At 35.7% G+C, this 20,399-nt stretch overlaps 1 long non-coding RNA gene across 5 annotated transcripts in view; it reads left to right on the top strand.

Moving 5' to 3' along the window:
- LOC143684217 (uncharacterized) overlaps nt 1-20,399 on the top strand; it is a 306,418-nt gene that overhangs the window by 102,268 nt on the left and 183,751 nt on the right. For all 5 annotated transcript variants that reach the window (XR_013175912.1, XR_013175913.1, XR_013175911.1 and 2 more), the window contains 4 exons: nt 9,743-9,867; nt 12,174-12,260; nt 13,226-13,271; nt 15,403-15,556. This is a non-coding gene — a long non-coding RNA (uncharacterized LOC143684217). The remainder of the gene's footprint in view (nt 1-9,742; nt 9,868-12,173; nt 12,261-13,225; nt 13,272-15,402; nt 15,557-20,399) is intronic.

Consider the following 20,399-nt stretch of genomic DNA (forward strand, 5'->3'; position numbering starts at 1 on the left):
TTTTCTAGTTCTTGATCTACCAATATGGAACCTTTTTTTGAGAAGGGTCTCCCCAGATGTCTTTGACCCCTGTCAGGCTTTCCCAGACCAGACAGGCCCAGATCTCAGGAAGAAGGTGTAATCAGTATCAGGTATCTCTGAGTGTGAGACCCAGAAGGTTGTCAGATTTTCCTATGAAGCCTCTAGACTCTGCTTTTCCTATCCTGCCCAGTAGGTGGCACTTGTCAGCGCACAGCTCTCCATCAGCATAAAGTGATGTGGTATCTTTCATTCTCAACAGGCTCTCCCTGACAGAGTTGTGGTTGAGACAGAGACGGAGGTGTAGGCAAGCTGAAGCTGCTTCTGATTCCTAGTTCCTGGGACCTGAATTCTCTGAAGGAAGTCCTGCACTTGAGCTGGGCACCATCTGCTGATATCTGAGAACACCTGCAGTTTTATCTAATGGGCTAGTAATAAATTTTAAAAAAGGAGAAGAAAAATACTTATTTTTCAGAGCCAGGGCCCCTAGATTTGCCAGTCAAGAGCTGAATTTAGTACTTAGCTCAATGTGCCCATTTTCTTGGGGCCCAGCCTTTTTCCCATATTTTGAGTTTGTCCACCTCCAAAAGCTTTGTTTTGTGTGTGTGTGTCTGCCCCTCCTCCTTTTTGCTGGGGTGAAACCTCGCAGTTCCTTTTGTGCTTGCTTCCACTTTATCTGTGCTCAGAACTTGTATTCTGCAGTCAGAATTTGTTATTTAGTTCCACAATTGGAGCTTTATTGAACTACATTCATTGCTCCTAGTAGAGAGGGCTTCTTTTCCCCTCAGGGAACTAACTCCAAGACAGCCTGCTATGCCACTGGGGGAGAGGCGCCAGCCTCCACGGCTTGGGAGACTTACAGTTCTGCCTGAAATCTCAGTTGTTCCACTCACTCAAGACTGGTCTACACTGTGTTTCCAGTAAGTCCCCAAACAGTTGTTCCAGACAGTTCCCTATATGACTAACTAAATTTCACACCTCACAACACCACCATTTTGCCTCGCCTCTCCCACATTTAGTTTTGACTTAGATTTGAGGAAACTGCCTTAAAGAAGGAGGCATGATCACTCTGAATCTTCTTTGAGGTTGTAACTTATATTGAGACAGACATTGAGAATGCAAGTGTCCCCACAAGTAAGCCATATTTGGGATTCCTGCCATATAGAGAAGGATTGACACTAGAAAAAAATGAAACTTTGTGGTAAGAGCTTCTCACCTGGCTTTCTCATTGGACTTGTCTGTTTTCCTGAGGATGTTTCTGTGGGAATTCCTCAAAGATTAGTTCCTGTTGTAGATTCTTGCTCTTACTTGACATCTTTGATACTCTTTCACATTCGCCCTATTTCCTGCAGTTGGTAGACCCCATAGCTGTGATCCTCTCATTGGGAGGGCCAGGATATTATTTTCTTGACGAGGCAGCCAGGATACTATTTTCTGAAATGTGTCTTATGTTTCACATCATTGCTGTACCCAGTGGAAGGAATGCAGGCTAACTCCACTGCACCATCAGCCTTCAGCTTATAGAGATTGGGGGTGACACAGTTAGCAAGAGCATTGTGACAGACTTTTCATAAGTCCTGGTCCCAGTTGTTGGCAGATCCTTTGAGAACACTTTGAGGCTAGTCTTAAATTCTAGGGCAACAGAAAAAAAAAATTCCCCATCAAATACAGGCATGTGTAGATCCAATAATTTGTGGTTAAGACTATGATTGTGGCAGTCTTTTTATATATTCTCTCAATGTTCCATTCCCCCAATGTTCTTGCTCAATAAGAACAGCCATGTTTTTATGTTTAGGTTCTATATACCTGACTTATCTCCTTTTTTTCCAGGATGGCCTTTGAATCTCATGTGTAAGATACATTTTTAATTACTAACATCTTGGGAATTCTCATTATGAACAAATAGTGCAGAATGATTTATGTGGGTAATGTCAAAGATTTCAGTCTGTCACTATTTTTCCAGCCTATAGTCATGGTTTAACTCCATTAAATATGCTTTAACAGCAGGTACTTTTGAAAAGAAATTTATTTATTGGGTATATGGGGAAAAGGCATAAGATCAAGAAGGTTCCAGCCATTGGTTCTCCATTCGTGGCCTCCTGGCCTGAGGGAATGTAACTGCCCACTGAGTAGTTGCAGTGGTCTAAGACTTCAGGCAAGCGACTGCTGCTGTATCATTCTTCTGGTCATTTTTTTGCATGGCTAGGAGAGAAAGAATGATAGGTTTGGTCCTCAGGTCATCATATTAATGCAGAAATTAATTGCACCAGCTGAAACATCTAGGAAACAGGATTTAGGTTTTTTTTATAGGCCCATCCCAGGACTTTGGTGGTGCTAGGTAGAGCTAGTTTTACGCTGGTCTTTCTCCCCACCTGAAACAGAATATTTCATCCCTGATTTATTTACTTTATCCCAAGATTCAAGCAGAGGAAAGGAAGTATGATGTGTATCTTATTGAGAAGTTATCTTTAATAATTCAGAACTCTAAGCAATATGTGTTTAGTTTATTCCTTTTTTTAAAAACAAAGGGAAAACAGCTCTATAGAAAAACTATCTAATACAGACTGAAATCTGCTTCTGCCTTTGTATTCCAAATACCAAGGTTAGGTCTTCAAAACTAAAGTTCTAAGAAGTCCTCTAAAAAAGGCAGCGCCATTTCTCTGGATGTACTTTCACTATTAGCTTATATGACTGTTTCCTCTGACATTGTGTGGTCGTCCTTTCTCAACTTGAGAAAATGGGGAAGCACCTTAATCCTGGAGGACTGATTTCATTAAAGATCTCATTATATATTGGTGATCTGGCTTTGTCATCTTAAGTATGGCTCAGAAATAGCATTGATAAAATTGCTCCAGGCATTAGAAGTCAGGTTTCACACAGTTACAACTTCCAGAGGTGTATGAGTGCTGAAAAATATCAAGGGACCCCAAATTAGGCATTAAAATTTGGGGATTCTACCAGTTCAGAAAGTAACTCAGTTTCTCTGAACTTCAGTCCAAAATGTAAATCAACTATTATTTTAATCTGGGTCTTAACCCAAATTATTCCTGTATTTTGTCATCTGGGCTTCCACATAAAATTCATAATGCTTTAATAATAGCAGATTTTTATTGAATATTTACTATGTGCCTGGCATTCTTTAAAATATTTCATATGCATCATCATATAATCTTCACAATAATACTTTCAGGTAAGTAATATTTTATATATGAAGAAATGGTATATTAGAGAATCAATTTCTTGTTCAAAGGCTGAAAGTTGATAAGTGGTGGACTACAAATCAGAAACCAGGTATTTCGGCTTCAGCATCCAGACTTAACCACATTACTATTATTATTATTATTATTGCTGTTAAAACTGTTTGGATTGTATTATTTTATTCCTTTGTCAGAGTATATTACATCATTTATTAGCAAGTGACGTGATAAGTTTGAAAATTTTAATGGCAGCTTTTCAGAAGGAAGGTTTTATCTTCCTTTTATATTCTGAACACCATTTCACATATCAGATTCAGGCCTCATATAGAAAGAATTATCAGTCCTTATGGATGGTATTCTTTATTTAACTTGTATTCCATTTTTTGTTTGTTTGTTTGTGCTCAGTTTTCTTGCCATCTCTGTTAACATTTTTAAATGTTCTGCTCTTACTGACCTAGAACTTGATTTATCTTTGCTCATTTTACTTCATTCAGTTACCAAAATATTTTTAAATGTCTGTATTAGTTAGCATTGTAAATCTCAATGACTTAACAAGTAATTTAAGATAGCTACTGAAAATGGGGCTTACTTGGTTGTCAATGGGGCAATAGTAAATGGAAAGAACATTCTAGAAACTGAGTTTATTTTTTTAGGAATATTGTTTAATCCTCTTATTAACCTGGAAAGAAGTGCTAATAATAATCAGTACCGTTCACTATGATCCCACCAGGTGCCAAGCGATTTGTAAGGAGTATTTCTATCAAAGTTCCTATTACCCTAGGGCTTCTCTTCTTCCTGTGGTTGTATCTTATTTGTGATATTGCAGCAGCTTCATTGCAATAGAAGAATCAGATAAATTGGGAGTGGTTTAAACAAACCAGGGAGGGAGAAAGGGAGGGAAATGTTTTTATTGAGCAGATACTCAGCTGTCTTGAAACAAGTTTGTTTCCCTTTCTAGCCCTACCCAAAACCTTTTTTTTCCTAAAGCATCAGCTGAGATGAGTGTTCCTAGGTATACTGAATGGAAAGAAATGCTGTTTCTGAGATAGACATTGAACTGACCCTCACCTGCATGCATAGAAATTATCAGACACCCCTGGTAGGATAAATTATTGAATATTGCCCACATCTTTCTGGTGACAGTGTGACTGTGACATTCGTTTTGTAAAGCAGTATGGCAGTATGTGCTAAAACCCATTAATAAGTGTTTAGACTGTTTGACCCATGAATTTCACTTGGGAAATATTTCCTAAAGGAATAATCTAGAGTAAAGAACATGATATATGACTAATTTACAGTAGCATTTTTTTTACATTGCATTTTTTAAAACATTGCAATATGGTACTGGAAACAGCTTAAATGCCCAAAGATAAGTAAGAAAATTATACTATAGTCAGATGAATTATCATGTGGTCATTAAAAATGATGAGTGTAGACTGCAACTATATGAAAGTCTTTATGAGAAGTCAGTAAAAGAGCAGGATTCAAAATTATATATACAAAATGAATACATAAATAACAAAAGACCCAAAGGACCATTTTTTTAGTAGAAAATGCACAAAATGCTAACAGTAATTATGTTTTATTTAGGTTGCTAGGCTTATGTTTGATTTTTTTTCTTATCCTATATGTTCATGTTTTTTTTTAAATAATGTGGTTGGTTATTTTGGATTTGAAATAGTAGTTCAAAGAGATTTTTGCTAAAATAAAAGACCAAGAAATTGAGGCAATTATCCTCTTTTTTTTTGACTTCTGAGCAAGGAAGACTTGTTAATTTTACTTATGCTAAACAAGGCCTGTCTTTTTCACCCAGTGCAGACAGCCTAGTCTTAGGGCCAAAAATCTCCAGCCCAGGGCTTCATGGATAGGATAGAAAGGTTTTAGCATAAAGATTCATGTATTTATGGAGTCCTGTTATATGTGAACCTCAGTTCTCTGCTTTTTGTGCTTTCAATATATGATCAGGTAATAAAATGTGAAATGAAGAGAAGCTGAAGCAAACATTTTTTTAATTTAATTTATGTGAGCTTTTTAAAAAATCCCACAAATGAACTCTTCAGTGTCTGAAGTTATTTCATGCAGAATTTTTTATGGTTATTATCAAAATGAAAGGGGAAAAATCAGTGATAAACATCCTGTAGATGGAACATACTTGATTTCAATTTGCACCAAAGTGTTAGTTATTAAATCTATTGTTTAGCTCTCTGCAACTTGCATAAATTCCTCATTATCTTTGCTGCTATACAAGTGCCTTTGAGTTTTCTCATATTTACTGGCAACTTTTTTCACTAGTATATGGCTTGTCATTTAAAGACACATCAGAGAAGAAATTTCCAAAATATATCCACACTCAATTTGAAATCAGAAAGTTGTCTTTTTGGTCTGAAGTTTGAAACAGTACAAGAGAGGGTGGGGCCACAGGGCCACGGTGGCTCAGCAGGCAGAGTTCTCGCCTGCCATGCTAAAGATCTGGGTTCGATTCCCAGTGCCTGTCAAAAAAAAAAAAAAAAAAAAAACAATACAAGAGAATGAGATTATATCACTTTGCAGTAAAACAAGGCACTCTCTCAGCTTACAGTCTTGGGAATATTTGCTTATAAAGGCACTTTTCACTCTTCAAATCAGAGTTGGTATATAACTTATTAATGTACTTTGGATATACATTTTTTCCTCTGTGCATATGAAGACTCTCATCTGCAATTTTGAAGTGGCCTTGACTATTTTGTAATTCTGAAATCTCCTTGGGGAATATTTAAAAAATAAATCAACTTCAGCGGTATCTACCTCTTGAGAAATCAGGTATAAGATATTGAAGTATGGTGCAGAATATGTTCATGTCCAAATAACCAAGAACCTAATTAAAAGAAGTTTATTTGTCTCCTATTACAAGTAGTCTGGGAAAAGTCATACAAGAATCATAAAGTGATTCGAGAATGCCTTCAAGGACTCAAATTCTTTTAACCTTCCCATTTCAGCACCATAGAATGTTCACTTGCATTTCATTCTTTTCAAATACAGTTTCAAGATCGTTTTCTGACCTCCAGGCATCCCATTCACTTTCTAATCCAGAAAAAAAAAAAGAAGCAGGAAAAGGATGGGTTAGTGCCTATATGAGAAAATGCCACCACAAATCCTCAGCAGACTTCTGCTTGCATAAGCTGTCACTGAGTCGCATTGCCACCCTAACTCCAAGGGCGCTTTCAGACCTGTATAGGAAAAAAAAAAAGCAAGACTGAGTTAGGAATGGGTGTCAAGTGAGCCTGTCCACAGAATTGCCACACACCTCTCCAGGACACAACTTAGAATAAAAAAAATAAATATTCACAGACATCTTCTTCCAAACCAAATTAGGTGTTTCAAAGGTCATGCATTAAAGTGATGAATTTTGCTCACTCAGCTGTCATCAGAATTGTTGCCAGGAGAACAGCCAGTCTGATCAAGTAAACAAGCATCCTACAGGAGCACTCATAAACCAAAACCAAAAGATAAAAAAGGAGTATTAGGAGAAAAATTCTGTACAAGTATTCAAGACTATGATAGCCTGGGTTCAATTAATATAGGTGAAAGAATTTCCTTATTTTTATGATAGAGTCCAGTAAACAAAGAACCTAACAGTGGCCTCTGAGTTTTGAAGAAGAAGTAAATTATGTTTTTTTCCCAATAAATAGAGGATGACACAAAGATTTATCTCCTAACATGCTCATAATTGAAAATGTGCCATTATATAAAATGCAAATTCTGATAAATATAAAAAACAACTTCACTAACTAGATAAGAATTTCCAAGATTTTTACATTTTGTGGGTCTCCAATTTTTCTTTTTAGTAAGGAAATCAACATAGTGCGGATCTTAGGAAAAATATCCATCTATGATTACCAACCTTTCATATAGAAGGCCATTTTAATAACAAAAAGTACCATACAACCTTAGATTAAATTGTGAAAGGTTAAATTTCGAGTAAAAAGTCATACTTTTTCCTTATGTTTTTTTTTTCATTTTGGTGCAAATGAACACAAAAACTTGGTCACAAATAAGCACCAACTAGAGATGGATATTTAGGGACCATTGACCCATTTTGAGGGATTTTTGAATAGCTGGAGTTTCTTGTTTGTCTTCATTTATTTTTCCTATCTTCTACAAGCACAAATGTCATTTATATTTTGTTGGTGGCCATGGTATATTGTCAGCCCACTGTCAGCCACATGCACATTGTGATTTGTTGTGGAGAAAATTATTTGTTTTACATTGTCTGAGATAGTTGTCTCCCTTTTGATTTAAAGCAAGGTTGGCGAACACTCTACATGTGCCATCACTGACCTTTCCAATTCAAATGGAAAATTTGCTTTTCACCATAATTTTTATTGCTGAGCCCAGGCATGGTATCAAATCTGTCTCAACGCAGTGTTTAGGAAACCACATCCAATGCAATGGAGATATCACATAAATTGTATCCCTCTGTTTTTCTGAGTTAAGATATCCTAAGAAGGTCTTTGTTAAAATGTGCTTCTTATGTAAAGGGGAAAACTTATTGACACATCAGTTCAGATTAACCAGAAGTCACATGGCAGAAAGCAGAGTACCAAGGAATAAAATAGAAATCATGTTTTAATAGAGGTCGTAGAAAAGGATTGGGAATGGAAGAGATTCTTCCAGGGGACAGCACGAAACAGTCTCAGAATGGAGCTGAGGACACTATCAAATATGCCAGTTTGTTTAGTTTTCTGAAATGAGTTCTGTGTGAGCTCATACAGATCCCTGCTCAGATACTCCCAAAGTTTCTCATGTGCCTGATAAATTAAGCGAAACTTCCGCAGTCTGATTTTCCATCAAATATTTCACACAAACTGTAATCTGGGGCAAGTCTTTCATTGATCCTATAAGTTTGATCCGTTTGAATCTCTGAGCTTTGATATTACTGTTCTTAAACCTGCGTGCTTGAATACTCTGAATAATTACGTATCAGTAAAACTAATATGAGAATATTGTAGAAATTTGGAATAGCTGTTTATATCTCAAAGTTTACTTCTTCCATGAATTCTTTCCAGAAACCCATTCTCATTTTTTACCTATTTCCAAGTAAGATATGGGATTCATTTACTGAAAACAAACAAACAAACAAAAAAAACCCAGCAGAAATATGTTGTAAAGTAATTTTTTATATACTTCTATAAGAAGCATTTCGAGGATCAGAGCTAACCATGATACTACATAAAACAACTTGAAAGTGTTTAAACTGTGATAGGATGGAATCTAGAATACATATTTATTGTAATTATAAGTTTACTTTTAAAAATGTATTTTAGTAAAAAAAAAGTAAAATTTAAGAAATGAAAATAATTGCCTGTAATTCTATCATAATATTACATATGGTTTGGTGTTTTGTTTTTTCCTCTGCATTGTTAAAATAGACAGTTATCCCTTCTACTTTCCCCATCATGGTTTTGATATATTACGGGTCAGCAGAATAAATTAAATGGGAATTTTAAAGGAATTTTGCAGAAGCCGCAGACAACAAGTGAAGGCCAGCAAATGACATAGGAAAAGTTTGGAAATGCAGAAATATGCAAATTATATATGTATAGTATCAACATATATCTTTTAATAACATAAATATACCAAATTCTTTTTTTAATTTTCATATTTATTTTGCCTTTTAAAATTCAGTTTTCATACAGTATTTTTACTTAACATTGACTTGCATATAGCTTATGACAGAATATTTAACCCAAATTTCACAATAAGGCACTGTAAACACTCCATAAAAGGAAAAGAAAAAATTCAGACTTCTTCTCTGGTCTGAAAGGAGGGCCAAAAGGTTTTATGCAGATTTTCCAAATTGCAGGGGCATCACACTCCTAATCTTTATGATGTGGAAGGGATAACTGTATATGTATTTTGATTTTTTTACCAAATATTTATTGTATGCCAAGCACTAAACTAGGCTATGGGAGAAGTTTTATTCACTTAATGTGATAATATTTGTGTTATGTTGTTATATGTTGTACATATGTTGTTGTATATGTTATATAGTTATATGTTATGTTATAAATATAATTTTGAATGATTTTATAAAAACTCTGCATGTATGTGTATGTATATATATATATTTATATATACACGTGCATACGTGTGACCTCATAGTTTTGTGACATTATTCCGTATTACCTATTCAAATTTGTACAATATTTTTGGCTATTTGTATTATTATAATTACTAGATTTTCAGGGAATGAAAGACGATAATGTTTTAAAAGTGAAAATTGTGTTCCCTTTTCTGTGAATCAGCTGTTTACACAATTTCCTTATTTTTAAATTGAATCTTAGTATTTATCTTAATAATGAGTGAGTTCTCTTTAGAAACTGTAGTGATCTGCTATTGTATTTTCAAAATCTTCCAGTTAGACCTTTCATTTTAGCTATGTTTTAATACCTCAAAAGTTTAATAATCAATTTCATAAACACAGATTCACCAATTATTCTTTGTGATTTTTTTCTTATTTCTAATTATAAAATTCTTTCCCTCTCCAGAGACATGATGAATATCCAATTCCAGATCATTTTAAAAATATTTAACTTGAATCCACCTGAGTCTGTTTTGGCACATGGCATGAAAAGAGGCTCTAAATGAATTTTTCCCAAAGGCTGCTCATCAGGTATTCAAACTCAATTTATTGAAAAATGACCATTCCCTAGTGATTTGTGATACTCCATTTGGGATTAAATTTTTACAGAGAATCCTACTATCTGGTCCAAATAATTAAGTGAAATTATAAGTCAAAACATTTTTAAAACTGCAAAATATTTTGATATTCAATTCTAATGTGGAGATGCGTGGCAGACACTTTGAAATAACTCTTGGAGGAGTGAGGAATGTTGAAATCACTGTGATTGTATCAAGTTTAGAGTATGTACTATATCCTTTTAGGTGGAACTTTTAGACAAACATACAAATAATAGATTAGCCTCAGTTATGCCTGATTGTTTTCAGCTACATTAAAGATTTATATTATAAGCGTATATATGCAAAAATATTTAACTGAAAGGGTGTTAATAGTAGTATTACTGATAATTGTGAAAAATAGAAATAATGGAAAGGTATTTATATAAATCATGGCTCTTCCTTATAATCATTAAAACTGATTATATAATGGTTATCATCAGGGCAACATTTATAGACTATTAATAAATAAAAGAAAATAAAGTAGTTCATTAAAGAGGATGTGTAGCAAGATCTCATGTTGGTAAAACAATGTGTAAATAATATTTAAATGATCATATAATGTTCTTATCTATGTAAAGATGAGGGAAAAAATACTTCAGAAATATTCAACATAACATTAACCTCCATTTGGATATACTAAATATGCATATAGACAACCTGGGATTAAGCAGCTTTCTCCACTTGTTCAGTCCTTGATTCTTTCCAATTTCTATAAATAGATGACTGGTATTAGGAGACAGTATTTTAAGGAGGTTGGTTCAACAGCATAAAAACACAGGTTTCACTTTCTTAGGACACTGGGTTTTGTTCACACGGGGAAATGAAACACATGCTGCTCACTGCCCTAATTTGGCTCTGCCATTTATGAAGTTCAGTGACAAAATTTCAGTAAGTTCCCAACGTTCTCTGAAACACAACCAAATATAACCTCTAGATATTACAGAAAAAGATGTAACCCCCAAATAAAACCTTCAGGTAAATAATTATCTTGAAATATCCATGTAAAATTCTTTTGGTGCCAGTTTTACCTTGTTCACTTATAACTCTCAACCACTGTCTGATGAGCTGTGCCATTAACTGATGGCGAGAAGACCAATCCACTAAATATGATTTGGTTTGCCCACTTTTAAAACTCTGTATGCATAAAATCTGTGAACTGAATGGGGTTTGGCCATTTTGGTCATTTGTTGGTTTACTGACCAGTATGGACATTGATGTGATCTATTATTCCAGGTAAAATTCTGTGTCCTGCTCTACAGACAAAATATTTTTACAGAATTAATTAATGGTACAAAAAAAGTTCTAGAGTCCTCTAGAAACACTAAGTTTTCGTTATATAAAGACCCCTTATGTACGTGAATAATAGAACACTTTTTTTGGGGGGGGGGGGGCGGTCCAGGGAAGAAATCTTTATGCTCAGAAGGCTAGTTTTATCTGTGAGCTAACACAAGGTATGACTAAAACGTAGTCAGGAAAATCCCGCAAACCACCTGGGAAAATCAGTTTCATCACTTTATAGTCACATCTCATATTTCCTTTAACTTGTGCTGTGCCAATCTAAAATAAGAGCCACTGAAATTGGAAACAGTAACTGGAGGTTTGCGTTCAGTACCTAATATTATTTTTAATATTCTTTTTTTTAACATTATAAACAAGAATAATAGTAGGGGGGAAGCTTACTTGTTTCTTAAAGTATATAGAAGAATATATGAAAGAAAGGGCAGGACTGTTATCATAAAAATGGACTAGGAAAACTAGTTAAATACATAATGCTTCATTTTAAGCGTTGGGTTTATGCAAAGGTGATATTTAGTAACCTGTATGGTACAGGAAATCCATTAATTCAGAGCAGATGTCAGAGTTGCCAGGATCCCAGATGCCCCCTGCTACCAGGCATTAATAATTTATTCTCCAGATTGGGAGAGGTCCTGGAAGTCCTGGGGAAGGGATGGAGGTAGTTCAGGAAATAGGGGGCAGTGAGAGATCACAGGGCAGAAACTATTTTCCAACCCGTAAGGAAATATATCAATATTTTAACAGCTGTTATGAATATCAGCAACTAAAGTTCTTTCGGGGTATTTATTTGGAGACTTTTGAGTCAGAAATATTATTGAGAGCTTAGAATCCAAGGGTGCTCAATTCTAAAAGATTTCTTCCAGGCATTTCCTGCCATCCTTCCCCTTTGAGTCTCAGGTCCTGTCCTTAGGCTGATTGTGGTTGGCCATGCTTCCTCCTCAGGTCCTAAGAGACGCAATTACTTTTGGCCTGTCGCAGTCATCGGCAAGATCGTTTCCTGAATGTCTTCTGAAGGAAACAGCTGTCAAGGTTTGAACCCTATACTAGGACGGCTGCTCTCCCCAGACGCCTCCTGTGAGGCAGATGACCTGTGCCCACTGCCACCTCTCAGTGCTTTCGTTTAACTCACCCAGCAACCCTGATAGCCGTGTCCATCCCCAGCATATCTGCCTGACTTAGGCAAACATTACAGGCATCTTTTAAACCTACCAGTTAAAGCTGTCAAATCACACATTGTCCAACGGATACAAAACCCCACTTATGCTGGAGTGACAACTTTGTCATTCATTAAACTTTTTAAAGAGCATTTAAACATCTTTCCTTATCCAATATTTGAATTTCCATCTCAATGCTTTTTGTCACTTTTGAGAGAAGGGAATATTTTGTTTCCTAGCACCATTTATTTTCACAGACCTCTGTCTAATTTAACCTTAAATAAACGGTTCTAGAGATGTTCTGTCTTGGGCAGAGTGGGGCAGGGGGCAGTGGCTTGTTTTTGTAGACCTACTGTAACAATGTGTCACAAACTGGATGCCTTAAAACAATAGAAATGTAATGTCTCTGGAGGCTAGAAGTTCAAAATCTGAGGGAAGAATCTTTCTTTGCTTCTTCCTAACTTTTGCTGGTTTGCAGGCAATGCTTAGGTTTCAATCTCTGCCTTAGTTGTCATGGCATCTCCTCTCTATGTCCAGTTCTCCCCTTCTCATAAAGACGCCAGTTGTATTGGATTAGGGTCCACCCTAATCCAGTTTGGCTTCATCTTAACTAATAACATATTCAAATACCCTGTTTTCAAATAATATCCCCTTCATAAGGGATGTTAGGACTTGAACATGTACTTTTGCGGGACTCTATTCAACCCACAAAAGGGAATACAATTTAATGACCTCTTTTGTCAATAAATAATTCTTTATTTTTAATCAAATCAATGTATCTGCTGTTTCAAATCTTTTTTTTCCAGCATGCTCATCTTTCTTTTTCTCCTTTACATACAGTCCCTTTAACTTTGCCAGAGAGAAGAAGTAGGAGAATTGATCCCAGGTGAGATAATTTATGGACTGATGCTTTCACAGAAAGGAAGAGAAAGGCAGGGCAAACACACAAAACTGGAGATGATAAATTCTGCTGAATTTAGAGTTAAGAAATGCATATTATCATGAGAAAAATCTTAGCACAAATTTTTCTGATGGATCAATGGAGTCACTTTTTAATTCAGTTTTTAGACCTCCTACAACTTACTTTCCTAGTGTTTAAAATTTTAGAAATAAGCAGAGAATAGGAATCATTTTCTAAAACCTTTCATAAATGTGACATTGATTCATTGATATATAGCCCATTAGCCTAGAGTTTCATTTCTTCATCTATCATTTCAATTATCTCCTGATTTCCCCAGGGCATTTGATAAATGGGAAACCATTTACATTTGGTACATTAATGACCTTGGTAAATTTTGAAAATGCCCCACTATTATATATATATATATTTCAAAGCTACATGCTAGTTCTCTATGCATGCTGAAGGATACGATGACATACATGTAACTCCATTACTTTGAATTAATTTTTTTAAACTTTTTTTATTGTATAGTATAACATATATACAAAGCAAAGAATTAAAAAAGCAATAGTTTTCAAAGTACTCTTCAACAAATGGTTACAGGAAGATCCCAGAGTTTGTCATGGACTACCACATGATCCTCTCATATTTTTCCTTCTAAATACTCCAGAATATAGGAAGTTAGCAGGCTTAAATACTTTATCATCAAATCGACTTTTTCTTCCTTCTTTTTTTTTGTGAACAATAACGTATATATTAACAACGATAAATTTCCAAGCACAGCACCACAATTAGTTGTAGAACATATTTCAGACTTTGACTTGGTTACAATTTCACAGTTTTAGGTTTTTCTTCTACCTACTCTAAAATATTGGAGACTAAAAGAGATATCAATTTAATGCTTCAGCATTCATATTCATTTATTAAGTCCTATCTTCTATATATAATTCTCCACTAAAAGAATCACCTTTGATCTTTCCATACCTCTCATTAGGGTTGTTTGGGCTATGGCAATTACTTTGAATTAATTTTTAAAACTAAAACTCTGAAAATATGTTTTTCATAACAATTTTATGTTGTTACATATATGCCAATAAGTAATTCTTAATGGCTTAAAAAAAAAAACCTATACAAAAGAGGCAGAATGGCATTGTTCAAAATAAATATGTTCCTTTCTTTAGAATCCACTTGTTAAAGACTTACTTATAAGCCGTGATTACAGAACAAGGTTTATCAGTTGTTTTGGTGGTAATGCTATTTTCTTGTTTTCATACACAATCCCATTTCTCCATTATAGGATTCTACTGGCTTCCAATTTTTCATATTAGTTGAAACACAGCAGTTATCTCCATTGAAAAGAAATATGTAATCTTTCAATCACCTTATATTAAATATAAAAAATCATGTTTGCTTTTATTGTCTCATGTACTAGTTTCTCGGTTAGTTTGGTGATGTTGCTTAGAATTTCTTTGATCAAATAAATGTCTATAAAATTGAGATAAATGTATTCTTGTTAAAAGTGCTTTGAAATGATTGGATAAATAGATTCATATTGAGCGTCTTAGATGACTGGTTATTAAACCAATGATTCTGAGAAACAGAAGCTATTGATATTTTTCTTTCAGTGTAACATTTAAATTTGTATCACAAAGATAATCAAAGAATAAGAAACCTACAAATGTTGCTTACAAGTCAGTTAAGTATTCCTGTGGGATAATATTTATGACACGAAATTAGAAGTTCCATTAATGGCTTTGCCAAAATCCAAAGGGTGACATTTGGATTTGACTTGAGTAAAACTCTTTGAGGTTTAGTTCATCTTCCAATCCCTTCAGGGTTACAGCCTAGTATGTTTTGATAGATGGCTCCTTTATGGGCAGGGCCTCTGAGTGGGCATGTGGAGACCCGGAAAGTAATATAAAAGGTCAAAAATTTGTTACTTTATAGATAGCCCTCCCTGGTTATGTTTTTGGAGGACAGGGATTTATTTTATTTATCTATCTTCTGGCACCTAGAGCAATGCTCATCATGTACAAAATATTTAGTAATTTTTGACGAAGGGATGAATCAGTGAAAGAATGGATGAGTGAATGAATGAACTGTCTCTTTTATTTAGAGTTGCCAGAGCTCTTTACAGATCACACGGCAAGACAACCAGGACATGCCAGTGAAGAAAAGGAGACCTGGTGACAGTGAGCCGCAGAAAGAAATTAACTGTCAGAGAGAAAGTCGTGACAATTATTTATCTGGACAATTTCATCTCTGTACAGGTGACTCAAATTACTTCTCCAGTCCCTCTCTTTTGGGGCGTGGCTCACCTAAGCATCAGCCAAATGACAAACAAAGGAATTAGATTCTTCAATGTTAGGCCTAGACTGGAACGGTATTTCCTATAATAATAGAAATATTAGCTAGAACCTGGTTCAAAGGGGCCAGCCTAGCAAACCTGCAGTCTAAATACAAGAGAAGAATGCCAGGGATCAAAGAGCCAAAAATGTTGAGGGCACAGAAAAAAGGTTTTTAAGCCTGTTGGTGGCAGGGATTACAGTAAAGTGGTTGTTAACAAGAAAAGAGGAAGAAAGGGCAGGACTACTGAGAAATTGCTTCAAATGCCGGCCTATGATTGTGTCTTGATTTTATAGACTCACTGATGAAGTTTGTGGAAAGATTGAACTGGCAGAGTTGACTGTTTATCTTCAATCTCACATTTGTGATTGCATACTAGGTTTGCTCATCTGAATGCTTCTTTTGTACTGCATATCTAACATATCTAAAATGAAAAGTAGCTTCTCCTATATTTATTGTCATAAAAAAGAGTGCAAAACTTGGACATGAGCAAAAGAGATGACAGGGTATCTGTCCTTTCGGTAGCATGCTGGGCATCGTCCTCTAGGTATTATCTGATTCTGTAAGGGTTTAATTTTCTATTGACTAGGTTATTCACCTCTGTAGGTGTCAAAGTTAAATTGTAGAAAACTGATAGTCATGCAAGTGATTCTTCCTCACAACAATGCAAACATATTTTGTCTCAGAGATTTCTATGGTGTGTTTGATTTCCGCAGCATAGAAAAAATGACAGAACTTAGTTGATCACCACATACAATATTAACCAGTTTTGCATTTTTAACAAATTAATTTCAGCACTCTTGATTGCCTGTGCATGTTGTGTGTGTGTGTGTGTGTGCGTCTGTGTGCGTTACTGGTTTCCTCATTAATTGGTGAATTAGTTAAAATCTTTAGCATGTATTCATTTTATATTTGTATAAGAGTTATATCTTATCTTTTTTGAAATCCTAACATCTTTATTACTGAATGTTCAACACTTGTTACCATTCATCTTTCTCATTCCCTGGCTCTCTATTATATAATCAATTGCCAAATTATGTACACTTTACTTCAAATCTTTCTCTCTGCCCCTTTCCCATTTCTGATGTCCAAGAGCTGTTTAGGGCCCTATTATATTCTGCTTGAATCAATCCAGTATTTTCCAAACTGATCTTCCAAATGCTAGTCTCCCCAACCACCACACTCCAAATGCAAAAGCCAAATCATTCCATCCAAAGCCAAGTCTGGACATTCTCATCTCCAAAACCTTGTTTGACTTCCTGTGAACTAACAAGTAAAGTACCCATCAGTTTCTTAACAGTAGTGATCTGAGGTATCTTTCTAGCCTTCTATATTCATTGACCCCGAAAGGAGTAAAGAAAATGAATATTTGTTGGATGCCTACCATGATTCAATGACTGTGTTTTTTGTTTTTTCCTAAGTTAAAAAATGGACAATTTGGTACTTTTTCCTGAACGTATCCTAACCCAGTTAATATACCACCTCACATAGGTATCTTCCTCTCTAAGTACCCTGGTGTCCTCCTATGAGAGATGATATCTCCTTATTCTGAAACTCCCATGATACCTATTTTTCCCCATTTATGATACTTTAATATTCTGCCTGATTTGTGATCATTTCGTATTTGTGTTTTCAATAATAGGCTATTAATTTCCTGAAGGCAGGGCTAGTATTGACTTTTTCATAGCTCCCCTTTGGTGCATGGCTTGTTATCTAGGATATAGCTATTTGCAAAATTAAGAATTCCAAGTAAGAAGAAGAAAGTGTGTAAAAGGAAGAAGGCAGAGTAACCAGTTTGGGAGTGAGATGTTGGGAAACAAGTGAGGGAGCCCAAATGATGTGAGACAAGAGCTAGAATTAAAAATCTTTTAAGATAGAGGCCAATAATATACCAGTTTTGGAAACTAGAGTCAAATCACATTCTATTTAAATAGTTTTGTGCCATCTAACAATGAAGAGCATTATGATTCTGGGATCAAAATGGTTTTAAGATTGATCACTATTGCCACTGTTCTCTATCACCTTGATTTGAAGGTCTGATTTTAGCTAGACTATTTGTCCCTCATGATCAGCTGGGAGCATGGCTTAGGGTGACAACTTACTATGTTGCAGCAAACATGTTCTGCAGTTCAGCCAATGTGTTCTGTTTGTGAAGCATGAAAGGATTTCAAGGTCTCAGCTAATGTGCATTGTACATGTCACACTCCCCAAATTAGGACTAAAACTTGTGGAGGTAGGATCCATAACTCCATCTACTGCCACCAGACTGTGATATTTATTGCTGTGAAAATTCCCAAGAAAAATTTCTTTCTGTGGCATATTTGCCATTATAAATTGACATGGAGCCATAATGTGATGGTTTTAGACATAGCAGCCCCAGCACTTCATTACCTTTTTTTTCAACTCTTACACATAGGCTGCTGTGAAAGTTTAGGAGTTCCTGTTTGGGGGGATTTTTTTTCCTTTGGGCTATAAAAAAAAGAACAACAGTAAACCTGAAAATCATTCTTTTAATAGAGTATATTATTATTCAAACTTTTCTGAAGTTTGATCTCATTTCTTATTAGATGGGCGGTGGTGACCTCAGTGGCAAAGTTCTCGCATGCCATGCTGGAAACCCATGTTCATTTCCCGGTGCCTGCCCATGCAAAAAAAAAAAAAAAAAAAATGTATATTCTTATCTAAAATGTTTAGTCACCATCCACTTGACATGTATTTTTCTCATTAGTTAAGTATTCTAGATTCTTCCCTTTTAAAAAAAGATTAGGATGAAATTTAAGTCCATACAGGGGCTGTTTTGTATCTGTGGTGGTGGGGGGGGGGTAGGTTGGATAGAAATATGATCTCACATTGTGTTATTCGGGTTTTCCTAGAGAAGCAGAACCAATAGGAGATGTCTGTAAATATGTAAATATATATAACTATACTATAAAAATGTCTCACCAACTGTGGGGATGCATGACTCCAATTTCCATAGGGCAGGCCACAAGCTGGCAACAAAGATGAAAATCTGTAATGAATTTGCCAGGAGAGGTGAGCTGTCTGAAATAGAGATGAAAAGTTCTCTCTTCTGACTGCTGAAGCAGTCGTCGCTTCTCCCTTAAAAGTCTTCAAGTGATTGGGTTAAATCCAACAGACTGGATTCTATCATTGCAGAAGACATTCCCCTTAGTTGATCATAGATAAATCAGCCATAGATGCAATCGAATGACTCATGACTTAAGTCCACAAAATGTCCTTGCAGTAATGGTTAGGCCAGTTCTTCCTTGGCTAAACAACTAGGTACTATCAGCTGACTGAGTTGATACATGGACTTAACCATCACATCCTTTAAAGGAAGATCTTCTAAATTGAGAATTGTGGAGTTGGATGTGTGGCTTCATTTGGGGGTGAGGGCTCGGTGCTATGTCTGGGGGGACATAGGATTGAATAAGACATTGTTCTAGCTCTTAGAACACTTGCAGTTATCTGAGGAAAGACTATTTTAGTTTCCTAAGCTGCTTAAAGCAGAAAACATGAAATGGGTTGGCTTAAACAATGGGAACTCACTTGCTTACAGTTTCAGGCCGAGAAAATGTCCAAACCAAGGCATCATCAAGGATATACTTTCTTCCCAAGCACTGGCTATTGGCTACCCTTGGCTCCTCTGCCACATGGCAAGGCACATAGTGGTGTCAGCTGGTCTCTCCTTTCTCTTACATGTTTTGTTGCTTCTAGCTTCTTGCTTCTGTGGCTTTCTTTCTCTCTTTGTATTCATTCCATTTATAAAGGACTCTAATAAGAGAAAGAAAACCTGTTCAGATTGCAGTGGGTCATACTTTTACTGTAGTAGCCCCATCAAAAGTCCTGCATACAATGGGTCCACACCTACAAGAGTGGATTAGATTTAAGAAGTTTTGTCTAGGGTACGTACAGCTTCAAATCACCACAGATACTAATAACCATGTGTTAGTAAACCAGTGGTTCTCAGCAGGGGTAATTTTGTCCCCCAGGAGACATTTGGAATTTTAGATGGGAATCTTCATCAGGAAGGTAGATATATACACATTAAGTTTTAATAGAGGATTGGGCCGGAGAGAGAGATTAGGGGGGTTATAACACAATAGCTGTTAAAAATCAAAAGACTGGTAAGATTACCAGTAAGAGTGTGTGGTTGAGCAGGACACTGGATTAGGGACACCAGCATTTAATGAATGAACACACAAAGAGGAATCACAAAGGAACTAATGAAAATAATAATGTAATAGTTATAGCAAACATTTTTAGAGCCTGTACTATGTGCAAGTGTCTAAGCACTTGTATTAATCCTCATGAATAGCCTATCATTGCCAGCTATTTTGTACGTTGATGGAAGGAGGAATTAAAAATACTAAATGCAATGGAGAAAATGAGAAATTCAGTGTAATAAGGATGAAAAATATGGATTTGACAATTATGAAGTCACTGGCCACCTTTGTAAGAGTGTCATTGGTGGAAGTGATGGCACTGAAAGTTACACTGCAGGGTTGATAAGGGAAGGGTTGGTGTGAAAGTGGAGATAAAGATTAGATTGAAAAGAGATGAAAACTAAATGACCATGCTTTAAAGAGAACAGACTCGGGGTATGCATTTTTTTAGAAAGGAAGAGATAGAAGATAAATGGGGATGACATTGTTTATAGACCTTAAGGAGAGAGTTGAAGATTCCTTACCAACATTGAGAGGACTGGGACATTTGACAAGTCAGGAGAAGTAAAGGGACTTGAGGGGCAGTGTCTGGGGCCCAGCT

This window comes from Tamandua tetradactyla, chromosome 5 (genome assembly GCF_023851605.1).
Source record: "Tamandua tetradactyla isolate mTamTet1 chromosome 5, mTamTet1.pri, whole genome shotgun sequence".
Taxonomy (NCBI): Eukaryota; Metazoa; Chordata; class Mammalia; order Pilosa; family Myrmecophagidae; genus Tamandua; species Tamandua tetradactyla.